The following is a 13,092-nucleotide window of genomic DNA, read 5'->3' on the forward strand; positions in this document are numbered from 1 at the left end:
GCTGGGCAACATAGTGCCCATTTGTGGGGGTGGCAGGAGTAATGGGCAACAGAAGCCCTATGGGTGGGGGTGGCAGTAGTGATGGGCACCATACCCCCAATGAGTGGTGGTGGTATTGGTGATGGCCATGCAACCCCTATGGTGGCCTGTTGCTAGTGGCCAGGATATGGATCCCCTGGGTGTGTGTGACATTTTGCGGGTACGTGTCGTTAATTTGTGTGGTGGGTGTCTGACTTACCGTCTGCGCCGTCTGCATCTGTTCCTGATCCAGTCATAGATGTACAGTACTGCTATGACCTGCGCAATGGGATTCATGAGGTGTTCGTCTCGTACACACTGCTTGTTGCTCCGTCTCGTACCCGTTGCTAGCTGGTCCGTCTTGTAGACGTGGATTGTGTTCTGGCGTGAATCGTACCTTATATGCTTCATTTCCGGATGCTGTGACGTGCTGTACCGGCGCGTATGATTTGCGCATTGTACTTGTCCGGCCGGAAACTGCTGTGGTTACTGCTTCCGGGTGACTCGGTTCGGTGTTCGGAGGTACGGCTTGGGTGGAAAATTAAGCTTGAATCACAGCCTACGTGTCATACTTCATCGCCCGGACGGACCAGCTCCGGGTACGAGTCGGTCACAAGGTAAGGCTACGAACAGCTCTAAGAAAGCTGTCCGACCCGGATCGGAATCGACCCCTAAGTGTATTGACTGAAAGGTCTACAAAAATCATCCCAGGACTGACTCGAGGTTTTCTGAGTCTCCCTGACCTTAATTCTATTCTATTTAGCAGTGAGTCCAAAGCCCTCATTCAAGGTTCCCTTGATGAGGTCAAAGGGGTCAGCATTGGTTCACTGACAAAATATTGAAGTTAAAAATATAGAAGTAAAAAATATTGATGTAAAAACAGAGAATGCCAAATTTTTGACTCCCTGTACTTAAACAGGTAGGTACAAAAATATAGAGAAAGAAAATATTGATGTAATAAATATAGTTGTACAAAATATCGAATTTTATATTAATAAAAGTAATATAAAAAATAAAGTAGATTTAATGCAAATTAAAAAAATATATTAAATAAACGTAATAAAAAAGTTAAACATACATACATAATAATTCATATATATTTCCTTTAAAACAATTAATAAACTATTAATTTTAATTTAATTTATAATTTTAAAACTATATAAAAAAATTATATATATCTATATTATCTACTGGCGGTCGCCAGTAGATAGTTATAGTTAGGACCGAGTTCCCATAGGAAATCTGGAAATTCTATTTTGAATAACTTCGGCGCCGGTTGACTTATTTTCATGAAATTTTCAAAACTAATGGGGCGCTCCGCTCAGCTCCTACCCTGAAAAGTCTCGGGGTGATTCGTCAAGCGGGGGCTGAGAAAAAAGGGGGGTCCCAAAACGCGTTTTCCCCATGCATTTTCCCATAGGGCCTTTAGTCGAAGGTACAGCCCGAACGGCTGAACAGAATTACTTGAAATTTGGCAAAGAGGTAGTCCTCAGGTCAGGCATGTGCCTTTTGCATATATGGTGTCAATCTGTTCAGTAGTTCCTGAGAAAATTGCAGTTAAAAGTACATAAATATCTATATGCGCGCACCGTGCTCGCACGGGGCTCGCACCAAATGTCCGCGAGCGTAATTCTGATTGGTGGTTAGATGTCAGTCAACATTCCAATCGGTCGAAATCAGAAAGTGTCGGACGCCATTTTGTGTGTGACAGTGAAAAAGAAAGGTGGAGAACGTGAAAAGGGGGCAGGGTAGAGAGTTCTTGACCCCCTAGCCTTTGTCAGGGGGTCCCTGAAGGACCCCGATGGGTGAAAAAAATATTTTTTTTTTTCAAAAAATCGCGGGGTGCGCGCACGGTGCGCGCACCCCCTATCTGCCATTTTGAGTTTTAGAGGCAGAAGAGAGCTAAAAACACAAGTGGAGAATGTGAAAAGGGGGCAGGGTAGAGAGTTCCTGACCCCCTAGCCTTTGTCAGGGGGTCCCTGAAGGACCCCGAAGGGTGAAAAAAACATTTTATTGTTTTTCAAAAAATCACGGGGTGCGCACACGGTGCGTGCACCCCTCAGCCGCCATTTTGAGTTTTAGAGGCAGAAGAGAGCTGAAAACACAAGTGGAGAACGTGAAAAGGGGGCAGGGTAGAGAGTCTCTGACCCCCTAGGCCTTCTCAGGGGGACCATGAAAGACCCCTAAGGTCCCCAAAAAAAAAAAAAATTAACAAATTTTGCACCGTACGCGCTCGGTGCGCGCACGGTGGCAAAAAATTCATAAAAAAAATAGAATTAAAAATCATGTTTAAGTGTTTAGATGTTGGTTGGCTCTAAAAAGAGCTGTTGTGTTCATTGAGTGTTTTTTTGTACCTACAAGTAAGTACCGATGCAGAGTATAAAGTTCAAGAGGAAGACTCTGTTCTCTTCATCTGTGAAATGAACACCGTCTCCTCTATAAATGCCTTGCATGTTGTAACGCAAGTTGTTGTGGTATATAGAACCCATACCATAGTCTCTGAGGAAATCAGAAACAGACTTATTGACGTGCTTTTTTGCTTTCTCAAACTGCGGACAATATTGGTTGGACCAGTTCCACTTTTGTCTTTGGCATATATTAGAATATACAAAGGTAGTTTGTGGAAAAAGTGACATCAATTGCACAAAGGTGTCCTTAACAAGCATTTCCAGACCTACCCCAGTTAAAGTGCCTAGGTCATTTCCACCACAGTGCACAATTATAAGGTCAGGCTGATGGGAGATGTAGAAAGGATTTCACCAAAGGCATTAATTGGTGCCACTGTAACCTTCTCTGACCAATCCATTTAATGTCTACATTTGGCAAAGCATGGTCTTTCACAATACCTCTTTTTTCTGCATACTTTTCACTCCAGTAGACATAGCTATGACCTACAATCCACACTGTGAACATCTTTCAAGGAGATCTGGATGCACTCAGAAGGTGTCTTTCAGTAGAATGGCAATATGAAAAGAAAGATAGTTGTAAAATGGAGGCTTACATACTTTTTTTTTATAAAAATAACTCATTGGCTGTTTCAGACCATTCAACACTAAAAACTAGGCTGTATGTTTAAATTTTTAAAAGCATGTTTTGTATTGGTTCAGAAAAATGTGTTCCCACAGAAGATTACTTTGGATATGATGTTAGGTTTGAAAAGTCAAGCACTCTTGCTCTTTGGATTAGAAACATTGTGTGCTGAACTTCTGACCTCTCTGCTCACACCAGTGTTCCATGATCTGTTGCTATGGTAGCAGGCAGAAGTCACGTTGGGGGTAGGAATCATTTGGAAAGGGTTGAAATTTGCAACCAATAGAAATTGTGTTTGTCTATTTAAAAAAATGTGGGAAGCAATGTGATTTGAAGTTAACATGTATATGTGTGAAAAAAGAGAGGGAAATGTTGCCATTTAGTGGTTCTGGTGAGAGGAGTACAGCTCAGAGATTCTGGCTCTGATAATCTGCTGTGTGAGTGGCACATTTCTTTCTCAACTAACTACTTTTAAAGGTGAGTTATGAATTTGAGAGGGGATGTATGTGGTGTATTTTGATATAAATAATAGAAATGTGTTTCTTCTTTTAAAGTTGTGTTTTACATTTTATGTTTTGGAAGATATTTAACTGCCTGGAACTTGTAAGATATTATGGAGTATGTCTTCACCATAAGTTAAGGTGTAATGGTATCACCCAGGAATACTGTTGTGTGCCTAGTATCAAATCATGAGTCTGTGTGCACACAGGAATTGTTGTCAGAGATTTAATTTGTGTTGCTCTTGTTCTGTAAGACTTGCACTTGTAGGAAAGGGGCAGCTTGTTTTCTTGAACTGTGATGGTTAGGATTCAGCAGAAATCACTATCTCACAGATGAGAGGCAAATGCTAACATTTGAAAACATCAGAGTAGATTTTCCTTCCACTCCTGCAATGGGTGAGGTAGTTCCTACATGTTCAAAACTCCAATTAACCCTTACCACAGGTGATCTTACATACATCTCTGCAGTCTTCATGCAGTTGTGCAAGCGTCCATGCAGATCTCTCTTGCACCTGACAATACACAGTCTCCAGAAACACACTCTTAGCACACAGCCAGCGGCTTCTCCTGCACTCCCATGCTTACTATTCAGCACTGTGTGGTATTTCAGATAGCAGTGTGTAACGCTAACACATTCAACATCACCAAGGCTCATTTCCTTTGCTCTAGTCTAATCACTCACCCAGGTTCCACATGCTCATGGTATCATGTATCTGTTAGGACATGTGCTCTTTTATGCCTCTCTAAACTATAAGGAAAATGTGTCAGGCTGTTACAGTAATTATCACTTGCTCTACCACAGTAGTAAATGTGCTTTGAAATTGCCAATCAAATATCGTTTTCTGCCTAGAATCACACCATGAGTCTGTGTGCACACAGGAATTGTTGTCAAGAGATTTAATTTGTTGCTCTTGTTCTGTAAGACTTGCACTCGTAGGAAAGGGGCAGCTTGTTTTCTTGACCTGTGATGGTTAGCATACAGCACACATCACCATCTCACAGATGCGAGGCAAACGCTAACACATTTGAAAACAACAGGGTAGATTTTCCTTGCAGTACTGTAATGAGTGAGGTAGTTCCTACATGTTCATAAGCCCAATTAACCCTTACCACATGTGCTCTTACATACATCTCTGCAGTCTTCATGCAGTTGTGCAAGCGTCCATGCAGATCTGTCTTGCACCTGACAATACACAGTCTCCAGAAACACACTCTTAGCACACAGGCAGCTGCTTCTCCTGCACTCCCATGCTTACTATTCAGCACTGTGTGGTATTTCAGATAGCAGTGTGTAACGCTAACACATTCAACATCACCAAGGCTCATTTCCTTTGCTCTAGTCTAATCACTCACCCAGGTTCCACATGCTCATGGTCTCAAGTAGCTGTTAGGACATGTGCTCTTTTCTGCCTCTCTAAACTATAAGGAAAATGTGCCAGGCTGTTACAGTAATTATCACTTGCTCTACCACAGTAGTAAATGTGCTTTGAAATTGCCAATCAAATATCGTTTTCTGCCTAGAATCACACCATGAGTCTGTGTGCACACAGGAATTGTTGTCAGAGATGTAATTCGTGTTGCTCTTGTTCTGTAAGACTTGCACTCATAGGAAAGGGGCAGCTTGTTTTCTTGAACTGTGATGGTTAGTATTCAGCACAAATCACCATCTCACAGATGAGAGGCTAATGCTAACACATTTGAAAACAACAGGGTAGATTTTCCTTGCTGTACTGTAATGAGTGAGGTAGTTGCACCATGTTCATAAGCCAAATTAACCCTTACCACATGTGCTCTTTCATACATCTCTGCAGTCTTCATGCAGTTGTGTAAGCGTCCATGGAGATCTCTCTTGCACCTGACAATACACAGTCTCCAGAAACACACTCTTAGCACACAGGCAGCTGCTTCTTCTGCATTCCCATGCTTACTATTCAGCACTGTGTGGTATTTCAGATAGCAGTGTGTAACGCTAACACATTCAACATCACCAAGGCTCATTTCCTTTGCTCTAGTCTAATCACTCACCCAGGTTCCACATACTCATGGTCTCAAGTAGCTGTTAGGACATGTGCTCTTTTCTGCCTCTCTGAACTATAGGGAAAATGTGTCAGGCTGTTACAGTAATTATCACTTGCTTTACCACAGTAGTAAATGTGCTTTGAAATTGCCAATCAAATATCGTTTTCTGCCTAGAATCACACCATGAGTCTGTCTGCACACAGGAATTGTTGTCAGAGATTTAATTCATGTTGCTCTTGTTCTGTAAGACTTGCACTTGTAGGAAAGGGGCAGCTCATATGATAGGATTTGAAAAGCTAAAAAAAAATATAGTAATATATTTAAATTACATAAAGGTATTTTTTTTTAGTTTCCTTTAGGTATTGCTTAACAACACTGAAATAAATTAAACATGCCTATAAAATCAAGAAAGAGAAAAGAACAGTAAAAACATCTATATTTGAAGACAACTGGACAACAGAAATTAGTTGAAGAACCTCAGGTTGGAAAAAAGAAAAAGTCTTCTGGTAAGCAGACTAAAGATTTTTTTTTAAATATCCTCAAACATAGAAAAAATGTACAAAGTATATCCACTGCAAATAGTGTTTCAAGAAGAAAACAACAAGACAATAGAAAGAAAATACTAAATGCTAATGTACAATCAGAAGCAAGAAAGAATGACTTAAAAAGAAAAACAGAATTTCAAAACATTCGTAAAAAAATGTTTCAGAGAAGAGTGGTGTTCAATTTGCTAAAGGATGTGAAAAAATATAGGAAGAAAGCAATAATTTATAAGAAAAAGAAACATATTGAATCAATTGTTGCAAAGGCTTTGGAACTAAAAAGAAAACTATACATTTTCATTTTGAACAGGATCCGTACATTAGATAAAAGAGTTAATGTAATGAAGTCAAAAAGCAAAAGGAAAAGAGTAGTGAAAAAAAATTACTTTTGTAATGTGTTCTTAGGAGAATGGAAGCATAGTTCAAGTACTGAACCATTTTTTAATGAAGAGAGTTATCTTCAAAGTAATAGTTTGCTGCATGCAGTTGACACCAGTGGTTGAAGTTATGAAGTTAAAGATGGTTGTGTAATGGAAAAGGAGAAAATGGTTCCAAGAAATGAGGAAGAAGTGTTAGCTGATGAGGTTATGGGGAAATGTCCTAAAGCCCCAGTGTACACTTGGAATTGTAGTAGTATTTGTACTGTACAACAAGAATCTATTGATAAATTATGTGACTTTCTAAGAGAATATAGTAAAAAAAAAGTGTTAAACAGAAGATTAAGGTGCTTCAAAGACTAGATCCATGCAGAGTGAGAAAGAATACTGGTTTGCAAGGACATTCTCTGGCTTGTCTTTCTAGGAAAGTTTGTCAAAGTGTTTTTCAACATTTTAGGATGCTGGCAGTACATCATACTGAAATGAGAAAGTTTGTGAGAAGATTGTATTTTGCTAAAAGTCCAGCACTAAAGTTAAATGAGTTGAATAGTGCTCTGTTGCGTGGATCTGTATCAGATGTAGAGAAGGTTACTGATGATATTCAGTTTTGTTACTTTGGTCCAGAACAATAAAGTGCAGGAAATGACGCAGTTATTGAAGAAAATGTGGAAGAGAATGTAGAACCCACTGTTAGTAAAAATTTTGAAGATCAAATGACAAAATTTACTATCATCTCTAATGAAAGACCAAATATTACTTGTATTTGTTGCCGAAGAAGCCATTATAAAACTCAAACAAGGAATGTTGATCTCTATAAAAAGAGTGAAAAAGAAAATAATTATGAGTGGAAGGATTTTGCTACATATTTGTTTCTGGAAAATTGTTTTGATTTGGGTGAAGATCAGCGTATTTGTAAATACTGTTATAACAAGTTAGAAGAAAATAAAATGCCAGCTAGAGCTGTACATAATAATTTAGAATTGGTTGATATTCCTGCAGAACTTAGTGATTTAAATACGTATGAGTCTATACTCATTCAATGTGTCCATCCGTTTCAGTCTATAGTTCGTATGGAGCCCAAAACAGGTAAATTACCTCCTTCAGATTTACAAAGAGGTTTAAAAGGAAGAGTTGTCTATTTGCCATTAGATTTGAAAAAAAATATTGAAAAAATTGATGCAGATAGTTTGGAAACTGAACCATTAGTTATTCTGGTTAATGGTGTACCTACAAAGAATAAGAAAATTTGGCAGGAGCTAGTAGATGTACGAAAAGTACAAAGAGCAAATTTATATTTGAAAATAAATAATAAGTACTATGAATCAATTGATATGGATGAAGATGAAGAAGTTTTACTAGCAGACACAGGAATACCAACTGGGCAAATTGAAAAAGTGGATAAGTCAAAAGAAGAAGAAATGTATGAACATTTCAGCATACATCCTCTTCATTCTAAAGAAGTTATGGGAAACACTATTGATCTATTTCTGATGAAAAAAGCAAAAGGAACTCCCGTGAGTGTATGGGAGGAGAGCTTGGAAGCTCGTTGTTTTCCCCAGCTGTTTCCTACAGGAAAAGGTGGACGATATGATGAACGTCCAGTACAGATTCCTGCTTCTGAGTATCGGACTACAAGATTATATGCAGAAGATCCAAGATTTCGTCAAAGTATTCCTTATTTGTTCCATCTTTTATTTGAAAGTGACTTGTCTGCACTATCTTATGCAGTAAATCACATTTTAAAAACTGGAGTACATCTACATAATGTGTCTGCAAAGGATTTTATGAACAAAGTGCAACAGCGAGATGATCATTTGGAATCTCAATTGATTAATCTGATGGCTTGTCAGCGTGGAACTAATGAATATTGGTACCGACGCCATGGAGAATTGAAATGTATGTTACGGAATTTAGGAACTCCTACATGGTTCCTTACCCTAAGCTGTGCTGAGTACGCTTGGGATGATTTACTGGATTTTCTTCGAGAGGCAAATTCAAATATTGAAAACATCCAATACAAGACAGCAGGAGAATTGTGCTCATTGGATCCGGTTAATGTTTGCAGATATTTCAATCATAGATTTGAGGCTATGATATCCTTCATCTGCAATAAAAAAAATCCACCTCTTGGAGAAGTTGTGGATTTCTTTTGGAGAAAAGAGTACCAAGCAAGAGGTGCTCCTCATAATTATATGCTGCTGTGGATCAAGGATGCCCAAACATTTGGAACAGATTCTGATGATGCAGTTTTATCTTTCATTGAAGAATATGCAACATGTGCTATACCTAAAAGCACAGAAGAAAAAAACTTAAAAGAGCAAGTTTTACGTTTCCAAAGTCATCGGTGTGGAAAATACTGTCGACGAAAGTACAAGAGTAAAGATAAATTCTACACAAAATGTCGATTTGGATTTCCACAACCTGTTCTTTCAAAAGGAAGAGTAAATAGTTTTATGTCAGCTGTGCGACATACCATTACAAGAAAATCTCCGAAAAATACCTACAACCTAAGAAGAAAAGAAGAGTCAAAATATATAAATGACTACAACCCAGTCATTTTATCCATGTGGAATGCTAACATGGATATTCAGTATGTAGCTGACAATTCTATTGCTGTTGCTCGGTATGTCACATCTTACATCACTAAATCTGAGAAAACGGAATTGAAAGAAATGTGGGCAGAGATTTCTCACGAGAAGACTGTCAGTAAAAAGCTATCCAGTTTCAGTTTAAAGATGCTATTGCATCGAGAAATTGGGTCATACGAATGCTCAGATAGGTTATCATCTGCAAGTCTGTACTCCAAATCCAGAAGAATAATTTGGGTAAGTTTAGGCCTTGCAGGAATGCGAAATCGGGTACTGAAATCTATTCGAGAAATTGAATATTTAGCAGAGAACGAACCAGAAAGTACAGACATTTTGAAAACAAATATGTTGGACACATATTACCCAAACAGAAGTCATCATCTTGAGAACATGTGTCTCTATGAAGTGCTGCAGAACTACATTTTTACACGGAATGCCACAGCAGACATCAACAATGGAAAATATAAAGTCATTGGTGAGGAAGGATGTTTGGTGAAACAAACAAAAGGAAGTTTGATTAATCACAGGAAGCTGAGTTGCGACACTACTGACAAAAAGGAATTTTACTACTTAGCACTTTTACAGCTGTTTAAACCATAGCGTTCAGAGGATGAATTACTTGGAGATTTTCAGAGCTATGAAGATTCCTTTAATGCATGTAAAGATAGCATAGAATGCAGTACTTTCACAAATTATGTACAAATGTTAAATGAAGAAATTGAACAAGAAGCTACAATTGCAGCTGAAGTAGCTAGAGACAGTCCTCAAGACAGTCAAAGTTCTGGTACGCTCAGTCAAGATCCCCTAGGACAACCAATCGTAGAAAATGAAGCTGCAATAGCCATGACTGAAGTGGAAACATCAATGAATCAAGCTCAGGAAGATTTAATAGACTTACCAAATTTGGAACAACAACTGAATGATGAACAACAACAAATTTACGAAGAAGTCACAAAACAAATTGATCATGGATTACTACATGAAAATAAAGAGTGCCCATGCACATCATTCGAACCAATCAGAATGTATGTGAGTGGGCAAGCTGGAACTGGAAAAAGTTTCTTAATTAAAGTAATTAGAAGCTACCTACAGAAAAAAAATGATTCAACTTTGTCTTGCGTTGTTACTGCTCCAACTGGGTTAGCAGCATATAACATAAAAGGAATTACCTTACATCGTTTGCTAATGTTACCAGTAGAGCATGAGAACAAAACAGAATACCACAAGCTAACAGGAAAAGCATGTTTTGAAGTTTCAAGAGTGTTGAAGAAAATGAAAGTTCTCATTATTGATGAGGTAAGCATGGTATCAAACTTAATGCTTGCCTTTGTGCATTTAAGAATGCAGCAAATTCTAAAGACAGACTATGACGTGTAATTTGGAGGAAAACATGTTATAGTTTTTGGGGATCTACTGCAGCTCACTCCAGTTAAAGGACAACCAGTATTTAATACTCTTGCACATGAAGACACGAAAAAGTAATTAGGAAGTATAGGTAATGTGAATATTTGGTCATACTTTGAGTACAAAGAACTCATTACCAATATGCGGCAAGCAAATGATTATGATTATGCAAGTATTCTCAAAGATATCAGAATTGGACTACTCACAGAACATGGCAGAAAAGCTTTACAGAGTCAATTGCTATGTAATTTGTTTCCAACAGAACAAATAGTTCCAGAGAAAATATACAAGAAAATTGCAGAAAAAAATACTGTAATCTGCTTAATGCTAACACCACATGAATGCTCTATATTCAATGAAGAACTTTTGAAATTGGAAAATGAAGAGATTATGAAAATGGAAGCCGGGGATAAAATACAGCATGAAGGAATAACTATTATATTGACAGGCAAATTGAAAACTGAATTGGATTCTCTAGAGAAAAACATATCGAAAACAGCTGGTTTAGAAAAGAATCTTTATGTATGTATGAACTGTCGAGTAATTTTAAGACGTAATTTGAATGTAGAAAAAGGTTTAGTGAATGGAGCTATGGGTAACGTTGTGGGTTTTGTTAATTACCAGAAAAAAGATGGAATTTAATTTTTAAAAATAAAATTTGATCAGATTGAAGAGGTTAAAGATATTAGTCGTTGTTCAGTTCGTTTTTTGCTTGTGAAAGACTTATATGTGCGTAGGAAGCAGTTTCCGTTTTCTCTAGCATATGCTGTAACTATTCACAAATCTCAAGGATTAACTGTAGATAGTGCTTTTGTAAACATTGGATCTAGTGTGTTTAAAGAAGGTATGGCATATGTTGCTTTGTCACGAGTGAAAAAATTATCTGGTTTATTCATGATAGACTTTGATGACTCAAAAGTTAGTGCTGATGCAAATTGTGTAAAGGAGTATAATAGATTAAGAAGAAGCTATGCTCCTCATTTAGGACAGTATCCTGTGTTTGAAAAACGTGTTGTTTGTCGGAAAAGGAGAATTGAGAATATCTGTAATGAGGATGTACAGAAGAGAAAACAAAAGGAGAGGGATGTGATTGCAAGCAAAAAGAAAAAGGACAATGTTGAAGAGGTTGTTCGATGTCATTTTGAAAATAGCTCTGGTGTCAACTGCTACGCTAATGTAGTGCTGAATGTTGTATTTTATCTTGAAAGTTTGCAAGAGAAGATAATACTAAATCATGAAAAAAGATTTTGTTCTCTGCTGAGTTTCCTTTATGAGAAGTTGAGTAATGATAAAACTAAAATAGAAAGTGCTTCTGATGTTAGAAATATTTTAGATGTATGTTCTGGATGTACACAGCTTACACAAAATGTCCAGCAAGATGCACAGGAATTCTTAATGTATATGCTTATGGTACTGGAAGATGAAGGGGTAGAAATAGAAAATATGTTTGGTCTCTCTTATAAATGGGAACATTGTTGTGAAAACTGTATGAACACATGCAGCACTAATGTTGATTCTGAAAGGTTCATACATTTAACATTACCAGAGAGTAAATCAGTGACTTTTAGTAAATTAGTTAAAGATGCAAATCACAACATGGAATGTTCTCAATGTAAATCAGAAATGTTATCAACGTTATTTTTAAAGAAATATGGACAGTATATAATTTTAATGATGCAACATTGTAGAGCTGATGGAACAAAATTGGACACTTTAATAAAGAAGTTTGTAGGAAATCAATTATCAATATCAGGAAAGACTTTTGTTGCAGTTGCAATAATTTTCCATGATGGACCTTCTATAACTTCTGGTCATTACACAGTTTATCTAAAATGTGAAAAAGGCTGGACACTGTGCAATGATTCTCAATTGATTTTCAAGCAACGTTTGCCTGCAGAATTACCAAATTCCTTCTTAATTTTTCTAAAACCAAAATTTTAGATACAAATTGCCGCATCTGAAGAAACTATTATTTCGATTTTATAGGATTACCATTGGATATTTCACCTAAAAAGGATTAAAAAATTACCATTTGGCCTCATGAAAAGGTAAATGTTTCTATTGTGGACTTCTTTGACAGATATTATTTTGGTGTATGTGCTTAAGCAACACGATTTACAGACGTTATTTATTGCAAATAGTTATTGTTCTTAGAAGATATTTTTAATACATATGTTACATTTCTATCAAGGTATGTTTTACTGAGGATAGATTCAGGGCTTTTTTAAACAATCTTTCATATTGTTTATTTTTTTGCCCGCTGTTAAGTGATGAATACAATTGATATCACTATTTTCAGTGAAATTCAATATATTCTGAAAACAGCAAAAAAAGGGCAAAAAATTACTTTGTTAAATATGAAAATATGTGTACTGTATTCTAAAATGTTTAGTTAAATATTACTACTTTTTTTCTTTTTTTTCAGATCTAGAAAGAAAATTTAGGAAATTGAATCCATTTTTCTTGTAATTAAAAAAAAACATTTATTTCTAATTAAGTTATTTTGTTGGTCAGGTAAGTTTAAAATATCTGTATTTCTCACCCCTTCACTTTCATGCTCCCTTTTCTTCACTTCTCATCACTTTGCTTTTCTAATTCCCCTTCCCTCTCTCTT

This window comes from Triturus cristatus, chromosome 9 (genome assembly GCF_964204655.1).
Source record: "Triturus cristatus chromosome 9, aTriCri1.1, whole genome shotgun sequence".
Lineage (NCBI taxonomy): Eukaryota > Metazoa > Chordata > Amphibia > Caudata > Salamandridae > Triturus > Triturus cristatus.